Raw genomic sequence first — 17,205 nt, 5'->3', positions numbered from 1 at the left:
GTGGCCTTTGGGTTGGCAAAATGGGTGTTTCCTTCCAGCAATGTGATCCGGGCACCCAGGAGGCCCCTGCTTCCATGGTCCCAGTCACGCCTCTCCCACTGACACTTCGCTCAGCTGTTCTAGTACGATGCAGGAAATTGCCTTCACTGGAGGAGAGCCTCCTTTTACTCCATAGTTAGAAGACAGGGTCCCCACACAGGATGAGAGCTCACATGCCATGTCATGGCTAACCAAAGACCTGCTGTAGAGACCAGGCCTTGTGAGACGTTTGCAAGTAAGACCACCATGTTCCCCAAATTCTCCCTCCACACATTTACCCCCACGCCAGGCACTGCTCTAGGCACTGGGACACGGCAGGAATAAAGTGCCGAGCTGGTGGAGTCTATATTCTGGTGGGGAGGCGTCAGCCAGCAAAAACAATAACAGCAACAACAAACAAGCTGATGTCAGAGAATAAAAAGTGCAAGGAAGAAAGGAAAGCAGCATTAAAGGCAAAGGAGAGGCTGGGCACGGTGGCTCAGGCCTGTAATCCCAGCACTTTGGGAGGCCGAGGCAGGTGGATCACGAGGTCAAGAGATCGAGACCATCCTGGTCAACAAGGTGAAACACCGTCTCTACTAAAAATACAAAAATTAGCTGGGCATGGTGGCACGCGCCTGTAATCCCAGCGACTCGGGAAGCTGAGGCAGGAGAATTGCCTAATCCCAGGAGGCGGAGGTTGCGGTGAGCCAAGATCGCGCCATTGCACTGCAGCCTGGGTAACAAGAGCGAAACTCCGTCTCAAAAAAAAAAAAAAAAAAAAAGGCAAGGAGTGGCAGAGACTGAGGTTCCCTCGTCCATAGAGTGATGGGAAAAGTCTCACTAGTGAGGTCACACTTGGGCAAAGACATGAAGGAAGTAGGTGACATAGCCCTGCAGGTTCTCGGGGGGAAAGTATTCCAGGCAAAAGGAACAACAAGTTCAAAGTTCCAGAAGCAGGAGCCAGCCAGGAGTGAAGAACCGCAGGAAGGCCAGCAAGGCTAGGACGGCCTGGCGAGAACAGTCAGGTGCTGAGGGCACGGGTCTTTGGCGGTCAGGTGCCAAAGGGCTTTGCAGGCTGTTGCTTTTACTCCCAGTGAGACAGTAAACCACAGGAGGTCCTGAGAGGTCTGAGAGGAGGAGTGGGGTTAACTTGAGGGGACTGAGGCGTGAACAGCCTTGGCGTGGCCTCCATGTTCAGGTGACACTCTAGGGGCCATGGCAGGAAGGAGGAGGCCAGGTGGGAGGTAAAGGCACTGTTCTGGACACAGGGAGAATGTTAGCATGGACCAGGTTGTGGCAGAGGCAGTCATATCTGGTGCGAGGTCTTTGATTTGATTCACTGACAGAAGACACAGGTGTTGTGGTAGAAAGAGAGAATACCTGTTTAGCCATTTGCTGAATGGACAGGTGTGGGTGCAGCAGGTTAGCAGGGGCTATGGGGTTTGAGAAGCCTGCAAGGTGGCCAGGGCCATGTCCAGAGGAGCGTCAGGAGCCGGGGACAGTTGTAGCCTGGGGATATGAATGTGGGTGTTGTATGCAAACAGGTAGAATTTGAAGCCATGGGTCAAGCCAAGATATGAGTGTCTGTGAAATACAGGCAATTAAAAAGGAGAAGAGGCTCGAGGACTGGGCTGCAAGCATTTCAAAATTAGAGGCTGAAGAGATGAAGAAGAAGGTGAGAAAACTGAGGAGGGCCTGACAGAGACACAGGAGGACGACTGGGGGAAAGGGCACCCAGGAGGCCAGGTAAGAACAAGCTTGAGGAGAAGGAAGTGTAATCAGCTGGGCTAAATTCTACTACAAGTTCAAGTGGGCTGAGACCTGGAACTTGATATTGACCATGGGAGTGGAGCCATTGCTGACCGGGGTCAGAGCAGTTTCAGTAGACCAGACAAAATGAATGCCTGATGCAAGCGGTTTAGAGAGAATAGGAGGAGAGTAGGTGGAGACAGTGAGTGTAGACAACCCTCTTGGGGGCTGTGGGGTTAAGAGAGGGGTGATAGATGGTTAAGAATTATCCACCCTATTGTCAAAATTGAAAGAGCTAGAGGAGCAAGATCAAAAAACTCAAAACCTAGCAGAAGACAAGAAATAACTAAGATCAGAGCTGAACTGAAGGAGATAGAGACACAAAAAACCCTTTTAAAAAAAAAAATAAATCCAGGAGCTGGTTTTTCGAAATGATCAACAAAATAGACAGACCACTAGCCAGATTAATAAAAAAGAAAAGAGACAATAACCAAATAGATGCAATAAAAAACAATAAAGGGGAAATCACCACAGATTCCAAAGAAATTCAAACCATCATCAGAGATTATTACAAACAACGCTATGCACATAAACTAGTAAACCTGGAAGAAATGGATAAATTCCTGGATACTTGTCTCCTCCCAAGCCTAAACCAGGAAGAAGCTGAAACCCTGAACAGACCAATAAAAAGATCTGAAGTTGAGGCAGCAATTAAGAGCCTACCACACAAAAAAAGCCCAGGCCCAGATGGGTTCACAGCCGAATTCTACCAGACACACAAAGAGGAGCTGGTACCATTCCTTCTGAAACTCTTCCAAATAATCCAAAAAGAGGGAATCCTTCCCAGATCATTTTATGTGACCAACATCATCCTGATACCAAAACCCGGCAGAGACTCAACAAGAAAAGAAAACTTCAGGCCAATATCCATGATGAACATAGACGCAAAAATCTTCAATAAAATACTGGCAAGCCGATTGCAACAGCACATCAAAAAGCTTATCCACCATGATCAAGTAGGATTCATCCCAGGGATACAAGGCTGGTTCAACATACACAAGTCTATAAATGAAATTCACCACATAAACAGGACCAAAGACAAAAACCACATGATTATCTCAACTGATGCAGAGAAGGCCTTTGACAAAATTCAACAGCCCTTTATGCTAAAAACCCTCAATAAACTCAGTATTGATGGAATGTATCTCAAAATAATAAAAGCTATTTATGACAAACCAACAGCCAATATCATACTGAATGGGCAAAAACTGGAAGCATTCCCTTTGAAATCTGGTACTAGACAAGGATGCCCTCTTTCACCACTCCTATTCAATATAGTACTGGAAGTTCTAGCCAGAGCAATCAGGCAAGAAAAAGAAAGAAAGGGTATTCAAATAGGAAAGGAGGAAGCCAAATTGTCTCTATTTGCAGACGACATGATAGTATATCTAGAAGACCCCATCATCTCAGCCCAAAATCTCCTGAAACTCATAAGCAACTTCAGCAAAGTCTCAGGATACAAAATCTATGTGCAAAAATCACAAGCATTCCTATACACCAATAACAGACTTAAAGAGAGCCAAATCAAAAATGAACTGCCATTCACAATTGCTACAAAGAGAATAAAATACCTAGGAATACAACTAACAGGGAATGTAAAGGACCTCTTCAAGGAGAACTACAAACCACTGCTCAACGAAATAAGAGAGGACACAAACAGATGGAGAAACATTCCATGTTCATGGTTAGGAAGAATCAATATCGTGAAAATGGCCATACTGCCCAAAGTAATTTATAGATTGAATGCTATCCCCATCAAGCTACCAATGACCTTCTTCACAGAACAGGAAAAAACCACCTTAAACTTTATATGGAACCAAAAGAGAGCCCGCATAGCCAAGTCAATTCTAAGCAAAAAGAACACAGCAGGAGGTATCACACTACTGGATTTCAAACTATACTACAAGGCCACAGTAATCAAAACAGCATGGTACTGGTACCAAAACAGAGATATAGACCAATGGAACAGAACAGAGGCCTTGGAGGCAACACAGTGTTTCTACAACTGTCTGATCTTTGACAAACCTGACAAAAACAAGCAATGAGGAAAGGATTCCCTGTTTAATAAATGGTGTTGGGAAAACTGGCTAGCTATGTGCAGAAAGCAGAAACTGGACCCCTTCCTGACACCTTACAGTAAAATTAACTCCAGATGGATTAAGGACTTAAACATAAGACCTGGCAACATAAAAACCCTAGAAGAAAATCTAGGCAAAACCATTCAGGACATAGGAGTAGGCAAGGACTTCATGACCAAAACACCAAAAGCACTGGCAACAAAAGCCAAAATAGACAAATGGGACCTAATCAAACTCCACAGCTTCTGCACAGCAAAAGAATTATCCAGTGAAAAGCAAATAATTGAGGAGTCGGGAAGTAGGGGTCTAGAGCTGGGTGGAGTCACGGCCTTCGCCAGAGCATAATTTATACCTGGTGAAGGGGAGGGCAGCATGTGTGGCTGCAGATACAGTGAGGTGGGTAGAGGTGGCTGTGGGAGTGCCCAAGGTGAGAAGTTGTCTTCTGAATGCACAGTATCTCTTTATCAGCGAAGTAAGGAGCAAAGTCAGCAGCAAAGAGTGAGGAGATGTTAAGGGTTTAAGGAAAGAGGGCAAGATGTGAAACAAGTGAGTGACAGGAAGGGCTAGGGCCATGTGGGAAGTGCAGGATCTCCAGCCAGGCTAACCTGGATCCCGCCTGGGCTGGTGCTCGGGAACCCGGGAGAGACCATTCAGCCTTGCCTGTGCTGCTCTCCAGCTCGGTTCAGCTGTCCAGGAGCCAGCAAGCAGAAAGGGGAGGGCTGGATTTTACCAGGGCTGGGGGTTACCAGGCGGGTACGAAGCAGAGCTGGGGGCAAAGGAAGCGAACCATGTGGAAGCCAAGGGTAATCGCTTCTCAGCCTTTTGGCTAAGATCAAGTGTGGAAGCCAAGGGCTACAATGGTGGGATGTGGAGCCCAACGGGATTAGGAGAAAAGTGAGGGCACGAGGGAGATAACAGACGTGATCAGGAGATAGCGACATATCAGAGGTCCCAGTAGTGTCAGGGAATCATTGAAGTCCCCATACTAAAGGCACTGAAGGGGATGTAGGACGTGGGGGCTGAGGAACATGATGCTTGAAACTGGGCTTGCGGCAGTGTAGTTTTAGGGTTACCTGTATTAAGTGCCCAGCATGACCGTGGAAAAGAAGAGATGAGGGAGGGTGGAGGACAAGATCATTTGAGCTGAGAGCAGAACCTGGAGACGCAGGGCCGGAAGAATCATCCCCAGATGCTGAAATCGCTGAGAAATAGTGTTGGAGACCAGAAATATCGATGGAAAAAATGGCTGTAATCAAATCATCGGGGAATTTGAGAGAGCAGCCCAGGGGTCTGAAGTGGCCACAGCAAGGACGGTGGACAGCGGTACAGCGGCCAGCACGCGCTTCAGAGCCGGTGTTCTGTTGCTCCTGCTGCTGCTGGTGTGGAGAGGGGGAAGGAAAGTAACTCAGAGTACACAAAAGTCGGGGTAAGAAGGGCCTGGACCGCGCTGTCCAACAGAAACATGACAGGTGGGCCACCTGTGTAAGCGAAGTAGGAGCCACATTAAAGCAAGTAAAAAGAAACCAGCAAAATCCGTTTGAATAACGTACTTCATTTAGCCTAATGTGTTTAAAATATTATTTCAACAGATCCTCAACACAAAAAATATATTCTTTTCTACACTGGTGTATACTTAGTAGTCCCCCAGATGCAGCGGGTATTTCGCTCTTGCAGGGCGCCTTGCTTCCGATGAGCCCAGTTTTCTATGCTCAGGAGCCTCATGTGACTCGGGCTCCCGTGTTGGCCAACACGGGTTGACAGCTATGGCAAAACCGAAGTTGCTTATGCAAGGAAGCCAAGTGCCTTCATCTTTTAATTACAAACCCAAACCAAAGACTAGAAATGTAAAATCAGGACCTAATCTGAGTTTTTGAGAATATTGACAAGGACGTCTTTCTGCCTCCTATCCAGGCCCTGGGATTTCTCATCACATCCTTTAGCTGCAGCTTTGTGCTGTGTGGAGAGAGCTCTCAGTTACCCCAGGTCGCCTCCCCTTCTCCATCATCTAACTCGCTCATCCTAGATTAAAAGCGTGCTCCTTTTCCACCACTGACCCATCCTCCCAAGTGACCTGTCCTACATTTTCCTTTTACAATACCAGTTTCTACTTCTGTATTCAACTTTTCTTCCTTTCCCCAAAAGTTTCCAAGTAAATTCACAAAAGTCAGCTGGGAAAGGTGTTTCAGATAGTATCTTCTTTTGAATTTTTTTGTATTTTTTTAGAGATGAGGTCTTTCTCTGTTGCCCAGGCTAGAGTACAGTCATGTGGTCATAACTCACTGCAGGTTGAACTCCTGGGCTCAGATAACACTCCTGCCTCAGCCTCCCAATCACTGGGCCTACAGGTACATGCCACCGTACCTGGCTAATTTTTCTTTTCTTTTTATTTTTTTAGAGATGGGGCCTCGCTATGTTCATAGCCAAGATATAACAAACCCTAACCCTAACCCTATACTCTCCTTGTAACAAAGCAGAGTTAAAATATTTTTAATTTAAAAAAATACATTTTTTAGAGAAAGTCTCACTCTGTTGGCCAGGCTAGAGTGCAATGGTGCATCCATAGCTCACTACAGCTTCAAACGCCTGGGCTCAAGCAATCCTCCCCTCTTAGCCTCCTGAGTAGCCAAGACAACAGGCATGTGCCACCACACCTGGCTAATTTTGTTTTTAATTTTTTGTAGTGTTGCCCAGTCTGATCTCAAACGCCTGACCTCAAGCGATCTATCTGCTTTGGCCCCCCAAAGTGCTGGGATTACAGGTGAGAGCCACTGTGCCCAGCCTCAGAGTTAAAATTATATCTTCTTGATTGTTGTGGATGGAATTGTGTTCCCTTCCAAAATGCATATATTGAAGTCCTAATCCTCAATGTGACTATTTGGTGACAGGGCCTTTAGGGAGGTAATTATGGCTAAATAAGTTCCTAAGAGTGAGGCCCTAATCCAACAGAAGTGGTGTCCTTGTAAGAAGAGGAAGAGACATAAGAGATTTCTCTCTGTGGGGGCACAGAGGAAAAGCCAGGTAAGGACAGAAAGAAAAGGCAGCCATCTGCAAACCGGGAAGAGAGCCCTCACCACACCAGCCCTGCCAGCGCCTCAACATTGGACTCTGGCCTGCCGAACCGTCACTTATGCCATTTCTGTTGCATAAGTCACCAAGTCCATGGTGTTTTGTTGCGGCAGCCGGAGCAGCCTGATATACCCACTAAACTGCAAACTCCTTGGAAATAGGACTTTATCTTATTTGCATCTGGATCTCCAGTACTTGTACACAGCAGGCATTTAATAAACACTTATTGAACTGTTTCAAGAAGTAACCCCCATTATAACAGTTCTAAGAACACACTCTGCTTCTCCGTGAGAGAAAACGACGACTTTCAGTGCAGGGCATCACACTTAACACCCGTGGTTTTCTAATGGTTAGAGCGCAACTCATGAAGCACATACAGTATTCAGGCAGATTTTGATCACGATGTGGATTTTAGTCATGATCGGAATGCTCATCAAAAAATTCCATCAAAACTAGTTCTCATTTAAAAACGAGTCATAATCCTCCAAATTGTTTTTATAGTGGGGCTCTATTTAAATGAACACATTGCTAAAAATCCTATTCCCAGTCTTACCCCACTGACTGAGTTTCAGTCTCTGAAGTGAAATAGCAGATGGCAAGAAATGCCTTGATGACAGCCAGCCCTACGTGCTCACCACCCCAACCCTTTCCTCCCCCGGCTCCTTGGTCATTTTGTGTATTCTTCATCTCTGTCGGTGGATGACTGACTGGGATATTTGAGGTTGGGAAGTGGAGGGAAAGTAGAAGGGTAATTGATGCTAGCTGACAAAACAGTCTAGCTCAGAATAATTTAGTGTTGGCTCAGTGAGCCTTCCCCAGCAGCAGAGAGAAGACCACACAGTTGATATCTCAGAAAGCCATGCAGACGAGGTAGGCACTTGCATAGCAGGGTAAATTAGAGGGTAGCTTCTCTCTGTGTCAACCCAATTCTAGGACAAGAGGCTCTCTGCCCAGACATGCCAAACATTTTTCATTATCTTTTTTTTTTTTTTTGAAACAGGGTCTTGCTGTATTGCCCAAACTGGAGTGCAGTGGTGCAATCATAGATCATTGCAGCCTCAACTTCCTGGACTCAAGTGATCCTCCCATCTCAACCTCCTGAGTTGCTGGGACTACAGGTGCTCACCACCATGCCCAGCTAATTTTTGTTGTCATTGTTTATTTCTTACAGAGATGGGGTCTCGCCATGTTGTCCAGGCTGGTCTTGAACTCCTGGGCTCAAGTGATCCTCCTGCCTCAGCCTCCTAAAGTCCTGGGATTACAGGCATCAGCCACCACACCTGGCCGGCAATCATTTTTCTTACACAGCACTTCCATTTGCAGGGATGCATGTTTACCTGGCAGTGACAGCCTGGGATGGAAGGACAGCTCATCCTGACAGCCCTCGGTGGTACCTGGAGCGCTCAGTTACACGGCAGCGGAAGCCTCAGTGGGAACAGAATGCAAAGACGGCCAAGGAGGTAACGGCACCATGACTGGTCAGCATTACCGGCAGCATCACAGAGCATCTGTCTTCCTCTCTTCCTTCTCATGAAAGAGATGTCTAGGGAGAGAGAAATAAGTTAGACTGAGAATACCCTGGTGTGGGCGCTTGAGGCCAAAGCACCTCTCCTTCCAGCCTAGCTTTGGAGCCTTGCAATCAGCTTGAGAGGCTGATAAGGATGATGTCATTGCCCTTTTTTTAGAGGGAAAAACCTAAGGATTAATAACCAGGCCAGGCTCAGAGCCACCGTGATGCACAGCCCGAAAGCGTCCACCATCTGCATTTGCTCCAGTGTGTCCAGTGCTCCCTGGGTCCTGCAGGACTGTAGTACCCAGAAACTTATGTGGATCCTAATTCGCAGTGCTGGCCAAGCAGAAATCCAGGTCACCTGACTTCTGACCACAAGCTGAGACAGGAAGAAAAAGAGGAAGAAGAGGAAGGAGGAGGAGGAAGGAGGAGGAGGAGAGAGGAGAAGGAAGAAGGAAGGGGGAGACAAAGAAAGAGGGAGAAGGAAGAAGAGGGAGGAGGAGGGAGGAGGGAGGAGGAGGAAGAAGGAAGAGGGAGACAAAGAAAGAGAGAGAAAGAAGAAGGAGGAGGAGGAAGAGGGAGGAGGAGAAAGGAAGGAGGAAGAAGAGGGAGGAGGGGAGAGGAGGAGGGAGGAAGAAGAAGAGAGAGGAGGAGGGAGGAAGAGGGAGGAGGAGAAGAAGAAAGAGGGAAGAGGAGGAAAAGGAAGGAGGAGGAAGGAGGAGGAGAAGGAGGAAGGAGGAGGAGGAAGAGGGAGGAGGGGAAGGGGGAGGAAGGAGGAGGAAGAGGAGGAAGAAGAGGAAGAGCGGGGAGAGGGAGAAGGGGGAGGAGGAGTAGTCTGGAAATCACTGTTCTGCCAAACCCCTCAACTGTACAGATTAGTAAGTGGTTTCTGGAGAGCCTGTGAGGCAGGCCAACTTTCACAAGCAGTTTGAGAAGCCCTGGAGCCCAGCGCGCCTGATCTTAGCCCAGAGGTCTCTCCACTACACTCTGGGGCCTAATCCTATTTTTAAGACATCACATCACTTTTTATAGCCTCTCTACACTTAAGTTTTCCAATCCAGTCTGCCTCTAACCTTTCCTATTTAAGGAATTAAAATCACCATATTGCTGGGAATATTTTTCAAGACTTGTTTGGGCTAGGTGCGGTGGCTCACGCTTGTGATCCCAGCACTTTGGGAGGTTGAGGCAGGCAGATCACCCGAGTTCAGGAGTTCATGACCAGCCTGGCCAACATGGTGAAACCCCATCTCTACTAAAAATACAAAAATAAGCCAGGTGTGGTGGCAGTGCCTGTAATCCCAAGTAGTCGGAGGCTGAGGCAGGAGAATCACTCCGGGAGGAGGAGGATGCAGTGAGCTGAGATCGCACCACTGCACTCCGGCCTGGGCAACACAGTGAGGCTCTGTCTCAAAAAAGAAAAGAAAAGAAAAAAAAAAAAAGACGTGTTTAATTTCTCATTGTGACTTTGTCACTGTGTGCTCTCTGCAAGTGAAATAGTCCACAGGGACTGATCAAACCACTCCTGCCTGTTCCAAGAGCTCTGCCCTTAACAAAAAGTTACCCTGAAACCATCTTTGCAAAAATTATAACAGTAAGAAAATTATGACCGTGAGAAATCTCACCTAACTGATCCCATCTTGCTTCTAAACTCTAAGCTCCCCTTGTTCATTCCTGGGCATAGGCTGAACTAACATTGGGAGAACTTAGTTTATAGTTTAACTTTGGAACAAAGACAGTAACAGCCCTTTCCCAAAACAAACTCACTTCTTGCTGGGCCCAGAATGCCTTTGTGAGACTAACAAGCTAGGCACAAGATTCAAAATTATGGTTTAGGAGTCATGCAGCTAGAGACCACAAGATTCTGTACCTCCCCAATTGCTCCTAAGGATAAATCACTATTGTAAAATCTAATACTGGTGCTCAAGATATTTTTCGGACCCTGGGCGTTCTGATGCACCAGCTGGTGCCACCCAGACAGGTAATCTGGCTCAGCCAGTTCTGTGATCCCACCCGGAAACAGAAGAAGCAAAACAGCCTCCTTCACCTTCCTGTGACTTCATCCTCCGACCTGACCAGTCAGCACTCCCCACTCACTCCCTGGTCCCCGACACCCCAAATTATCCTTATAAAACCCCATTCTCTGAATTTTCAGGAAGACTGATTTGAGTCCTAAAACTCTGGTCTGTCGTTTAGCTGGCTCTCCATGAATTAAACTCCTTCCCCATTGCAATTCCCCTGTCTTGATAAATTGGCTCTGCCTGGGCAGCAGGCAAAGAGAACCCTTTGGGCAGTTACAGTCACAACAGGGCTCATTTTATAGCCTGTTTCATCTTAACACAAAACGGGGGTATTTTCTTCTAAATGTTACCGCCTTTCTTCTAATTTTAAAACAGTATGTGTTCATTGAAGAAAATTCGGAAAATCTACACATACAACTACTACTAAAAATTAACCCCATTCAACATTTGGGATAGTCCATTAGTCTTTTTTTCCATGTCTTACTCCACTCGTTCTTAAAATTGAGATGGCATTTTATAACCTTCTAGTATCCTCACTTTCTACCTTTTTCCATGCAATAACATATTGTAAACATTTTCTCACTTTTCTCACATTTCAGACTTTTGAGTATATACTCAAAGTCTGGGGTGGTATCATGATTGATTGATTGATTGATATCTTTGAGACAGGGTCTCTCACCCTGTCACTCAGGCTGGAGTACAGCAGCGAGATCACAGCTCACTGCAGCCTGAGTCTCCTGGGCTTAAGTGAGCCTCCCAGATAGCTGGGACTAGAGGCACATGCCACCATGTCAGCTACTTTTTTATATTTTGTGTAGAGATGGGGTTTTGTCATGTTGCCCAGGATGGTCTCGAACTCTTGGACTCAAGTGATCCTCCTGCCTTGGCTTCCCACAGTGCTGGAATTACAGGCGTGAGCCACTGTGCCCAGCTTTCCTCATTTATTTTTAATAATCCCCCAGCCTTGGACATACCATTTGCTTCTGATTTTTTGTCTCTATTTTTAAAAACAAAGCACAGTAATGAATTTGTATGGATGCAAATTTTGTGCACATCTCCAATTATTCCCCTAGGACATATTTCTAAAAGTGGAATTGCTAGACCAAAGGGTGTAAACATTCTTCAAGATTTAAACGTGTATTAACAAACTGTCATCCAAAATAACCATGCCAATTATATTAATACCAACATCAACAGTAGATAATTTTTTTTCACAGCATATATATGCCTCTTTTTTTACACATCTTCAGTTTCTTAAATTCCCAAGTGTGATAGGTAATACAAGACACCTTGTTTTAATTTGATTGTTAATAAGGTTGAACATTCTTTCATGTTAACAGTTACTTGTATTTTTCAAGGGATTTTTTAATATTCTTTATTTATTTCTTTTATTGAATTGCAAGAAATAATTGTAAATATGACACTTGGAGGCCGGGTGCGGTGGCTCAAGCCTGTAATCCCAGCACTTTGGGAGGCCAAGGCGGGTGGATCACGAGGTCAAGAGATCCAGACCATCCTGGTGAACATGGTGAAACCCCGTCTCTACTAAAAATACAAAAAAATTAGCTGGGCATGGTGGCGCGTGCCTGTAATCCCAGCTACTCAGGAGGCTGAGGCAGGAGAATTGCCTGAACACAGGAGGTGGAGGTTGCAGTGAGCCGAGATTGTGCCATTGCACTCCAGTTTGGGTAACAAGAGTGAAACTCCATCTCAAAAAAAAAAAAAAAAAAATACAGTCCAAAGTGGCTCACGCCGGAGCTCATGGCGCTCGCGAAGGCGAGGTCATCAGTTCAAGGCTAACCTGAGCAACCTCATTAGCTCAAACTGATTGGCAAAAAAAAAAAAAAAAAAAAAATGACACTTGGTCATATATGTTACAAATTATTTTTCCCCAGAAACTGGAGTATTTTATTAAAAACATGAAAGGATGCTGCTTGGAATTTTCTTAAAAACGCTTCCTTATTGATGAAGTCCGACCGTCCTCTGCTAATCATTAAGATTTAGAGCTTGAAAAAATCATGCAGACACTGCAAACCACCCCCTTGTTTTTCCAGGTGAGGAAATTAACTCAGGACTAGTCCAAGGTTACATACTTAGTAACAAAGGCAGCAGCGGGGCCTGGATTGCCCAGGTCCAAGTTGGCGCTATATCTAGCCCTCCCCTGCCCCACCCAACACACACACGCACCAGCTCATTGTCAACAGTCTATCTATGTGTGAAGTTCACACACCCATTCGTGAGGCTGTTAGGACCTTGGGAACATTTATTAATGGCTTTTATGTCGCCAGAAGCAACCACACAATCAACTGCACTGTCGCTAATTATCTTTATTAACAACCTTAAAAGATGGATTCTTTTTATTTATCAAAGGATGGATCTTATTTATCAAATAATGGATGTTTATTTATTAAAGCACCATCCACCCAATACCAAACCCAGAACCAAAACAACACAAACACACAGGAATGAGTTCTTTTCAGAAATACTGTCTCTGTTTTCACTTTCTTCTGTGACACAGAGTGGCTCATGGCCATCACCATGATCAATAAACACTTCTATAGATGAAGAACACCACACTTTGCCATTATGGGTAAAGATCATTGATGTCAGAGGGAGAAGAAATTCAGGCGTGTCCTTTCATCAGAACAAAGAAGAGAAGTGAGCCAGTCCATTCAACAGTGCAGCGCTCTCAGCCAAGTCCTCCAGAAGGGGGTGAGACACGATCTCAGGCTCAAGCCCCTCCCCAGCGCACGACTGTTGCTATGGAACCTCACTCCCTGTCTCCCCGCTGCTGTCTCTGAGATGATGCTAGAGCCTCACAGTGGAACCTCACTCCCTGTCTCCCCGCTGCTGTCTCTGAGATGATGCTAGAGCCTCACAGTGGAACCTCACTCCCTGTCTCCCCGCTGCTGTCTCTGAGATGATGCTAGAGCCTCACAGTTTCTTCCCTCTGGCTCTCCTCCTGCCTTCCTGCAGTTCTTCTGTCTCCCTCTCTGGATCTCTTCTCACACTGCCCTGTGTCTCAGAGTTCCACCAGGATCCATTCTTTTTTTTTTTTTTCTGAGACATGGTCTCACTCTGTTGCCCATGCTGGAGTGCGGTGGTGCCATCTCTGCTCACTGCAGCCTCCACCTCCCGGTTTTGAGCAATTCTCCTGCCTCAGCCTCCCAGGTAGCTGGGACTACAGGTGCCCATCACCATGCCCAGCAAATTTTTTTGTATTTTTAGTAGAGATGGGGTTCTGCCATGTTGGCCAGGCAGCAGACTCCATTGTCGACCCTCTTCCCTTCCTACTCCACAGACTCTTTTTGGGTGGTCTTGTCCAATCCCACCATTTCAAAACATCACCACTTGCTGATGAAATCCAAATGCACAGCTTTAGCTCACATATCTCCCCAGCATATCAGAGCCATATAACCAACAGCCCCAGGTATGAGAGGCCCAACTGGGCCTCTCATGGTGGCAGCAGCCTCAGTGAGCCAAAACAGAAATCCAACCTTCCCCGATGGGCCACACTTCTTCCAATATGCCTGGCCTTCCAAGTCAAAAAAAAACTGGACATTTTACCATAATCTTGTATGCCACCTGCACCAGTGCCTAGAATCAGCCATTTCTCCAAGGAGCCCTGGTTCCTTTTAGTTAATAATCACATTTAGAAACCAAGATCTGGGTGCAAAATGTGCTCATTGCTAGGAGGCTGTCACTGCTTCCAGGCCCTCTCAGGGGAAGGGCCAAGGAATATATGTATATAGATACATTTATGTATAGTTGTACATACACACACCTACAGCTGCATTCCTGTATCTTTTTATATCTTTATAAAATATATATATATAATCATGAATTGACACCAATATCTCAAGTTTTGACCCACTACCAATGAATTCATTCGCGTTTTCTCCCTCTCCATATTTGTAACTCCCTTCTCTGAGTAACCTGGCTTCCATGGTCGTCTCTGCATTTACTCATTTGATCAACCCATCTAAGAACAGTTGCCTATGTCTGCCACTGCTCTTCCCCTGCCTCTGCACAGACAGCCTCCTCAATTTGTAAAGTCCTTTTACTTCCTGTTGGGCTGATGCTGCCCCTGCCCCCCACCCTGAGACACAGATCTCACCCAGCAGGAGCTCCAGCACCCAGTACCAGTTCCCTGCACCCGCCATGCAGATATCCTCCTGCCCTGCCCAGCACTGATATCCCCTTCCATGCCACCACTGCCACTGCCCTCACCCCAGCGTGGCTGCCCCCATGGGGATGATCCATGTCTGTTCAGGCTCCAGCACCTCAAACAAGCCACCACAATCCAGGCTAACCATGGTAGAAAGTAGGACTTAATTCCCACCACCCACCTGCAAAACTCAAAGAATTGTAGGCAGTATCGCATCTGAATGCAGAAGAGACTTTTGAGAAGAGAGGTTTGACACTGATCAAAGAACAACACAGAGGCCACTGTCTGTTCTGCCTGTGCCTACGGCTGCTCAGCCTGGGAGCTGCACTTTCAGTCCAACTGACCACTACAGGCAAGTCCTATGTCAAAGTGCTTAGCTCCACTGGGCCTCAACTGCTTCACAGAACTGGCATTTTAATGTATTTGTGAAAGGCTGGGGTATATGAAATACAAGTGCCACCATGAGTCTCATGGAAATGCCAAACTGAGAGAATGAATCAATAAGCAGGGAAAACAACCATGGTGGTTTCCATAGATGTGTAAGGATGTGGCTTTGCAGAGCCCGTGTCCCGGCAGGTCTACCTGAGATTGCCGGCTGCATTTACCTCTCAATGATAGTGAGAGGAACAGATGGATGGGGGAGCTGACAGAAAAAACAAGGAGACTCAGAGTCGGCAGAGAGTTCTAAATGCCATACATTTATGCTTGCTCAAGTGTTCTCTAGAGACCTCAGAAGCAAACAACCCCTTCCACATTCCCATTCAGTTGAGTACAGTCCTCCCATGGCCCCAGATTCCCAGCCTAGCACATCACTCTTAGAAGAAAGAAAGAGGGGGCTGGGGAGGAAGGCAGGGAGAATAAAGGAAAGAGAAAAAGTCAACAAAATTCAGGTTTGAGGAGTGGGCCATCTGAAACTTCCTGTTGTTCCCAGGCAACTTAAAAGAGAGCCTGACTGTAGGCTGGACTTTCTAGGTGTGCAGATCCAGAGAAAAGGGCAAATTCTTCCCTGTGTATGTGTGCAGTCACCCGGACAAACAGAAACCCATTTGTGAGATGGAATTTCCATGGCAGGCAAGGGCTCTGAGGGGAATGTACAGGGCAGGAACATCTGTCCTGGTACTAAATGCACCATTCCCACCTTCCCAACACTAGGGCCATCTGCATGGAGAGGCAGAGACTTCTTACTCCCTTTCTAAACATACTACAGGATCAATTTAGAGCCCTGGTATACAAGGGGAGAAGGTGATTTTGTCCCCTAAGGGATGTTTGGCACGACTGGAGATATTTTTGGTTGTCACAGTGGAGAGGAGTGTGCTACTGGTATCTCGCAGGTAGAGGCCAGAGCTGCTGCTAAACATCCCACAGTACACAGGACAGCCCACGCGGCAAAGACTTACCCAGCCCAGGAAGCCAGTGGTGCCCAGTCCACAGCACTCTGCCAGAGGCCAGCTCGTGATCACCTTTTTATTGCTGCACCCACAGCCATCTAACAATACCCTATACATTCTCTCATCAAATTCCCTCTAAGTATCCTGATGGGGAAGTGTTGCTAAAATTCTCGTACCAAAGATCAAGACTGAGCCCCAGATTTCTTTTAATAGATACCTTGTCACCAAAGTGCTGCATGTGACCTTCATAAGCAACAGAAGCTAACACTGATGCCAGTGCCCACTATGGAAAAACGAAGAAAAATCAATGCAGCTTGCCCCAGTGATGCCCAACAGCTGTGAGCCAAGTAATTTCTCCAGAGGAATCGAATTCAGGAGCAACTCTTTCAAAGCTCAACTTCTTTATCATTCATCAGTTTTCATTAAGAACCTTGAAAACCTCCAAGTCCACCATTCGAACTGTGAATTGATCCTAAGATTCTTTCCCCTGCAACAACTTAAAAAAGAAAACGCTACTCACAAGTTTCAACCCTGAAGTTGAACAACGATGCCTAGGAACAGTTAACTCAGCAAAGAAGTAAATTTTCTGAAACAAAAGCAGGAGGAGACAGAAATTTTGCCAACACATTCCAACAGCAAACATCTAACACACCAAACAAACAAAAAAGAAAACCAGCACAGAAAACAGTTACCCAGGAAATAGCTTTTTAAAGAGGGGAAATCTTACTCTGGTTGTCAAGGACAGCTGAACAATGAAAAACTGGGACGCGGACTCGCTGGTGTCATTTGCTCAGGAAGGGTCAGAAGTGGCCACAGGCTGGCTTTCCCTTTGCGTCTGGGGCATCAATGCCCAGCCAGCCTGCAGGGTCTCCAGTTCCAACATCTCGAAGGCTGCATGGCTGCAGCCTCTCATCTCGGAAGGAATCAGAGCTGCTCTCCCACTGCTGAAAATATTTGAGAAGTGCCAAGCAGATGGTCCCACGCTTATCAGCAGAAGCTTCCAATGGCATCATTCGGTGACACACTCGAGTGAAAATCTTCACGCCAATCCAGAGCGGGATGTGAACTGATGATAACGCAAGGCAGTGGACCACCTCGAACCACAAAGGCCAGCCAGGGCTAAAGAGAAAGATGACCTGGAGAAATG

At 46.4% G+C, this 17,205-nt stretch overlaps 1 protein-coding gene across 1 annotated transcript in view; it reads right to left on the bottom strand.

Moving 5' to 3' along the window:
* MAS1 (MAS1 proto-oncogene, G protein-coupled receptor) overlaps positions 1–16,984 on the bottom strand; it is a 28,112-nt gene extending 11,128 nt beyond the window's left edge. Inside the window, exons 1-2 of the mRNA XM_002747164.6 lie at positions 16,786–16,984; positions 8,312–8,517 (exon numbers count right to left, since the gene is read on the bottom strand). The gene's annotated coding sequence lies outside the window, so the exon portion shown is untranslated. The remainder of the gene's footprint in view (positions 1–8,311; positions 8,518–16,785) is intronic.
* Positions 16,985–17,205: the final 221 nt, after the last annotated feature.

The sequence above is a fragment of the Callithrix jacchus genome, chromosome 4, assembly GCF_049354715.1.
Source record: "Callithrix jacchus isolate 240 chromosome 4, calJac240_pri, whole genome shotgun sequence".
In the NCBI taxonomy this organism is placed as follows: Eukaryota; Metazoa; Chordata; class Mammalia; order Primates; family Cebidae; genus Callithrix; species Callithrix jacchus.
Note: the sequence above shows the minus strand (reverse complement) of the source record. Positions and strands in the feature narration are given on the sequence as shown.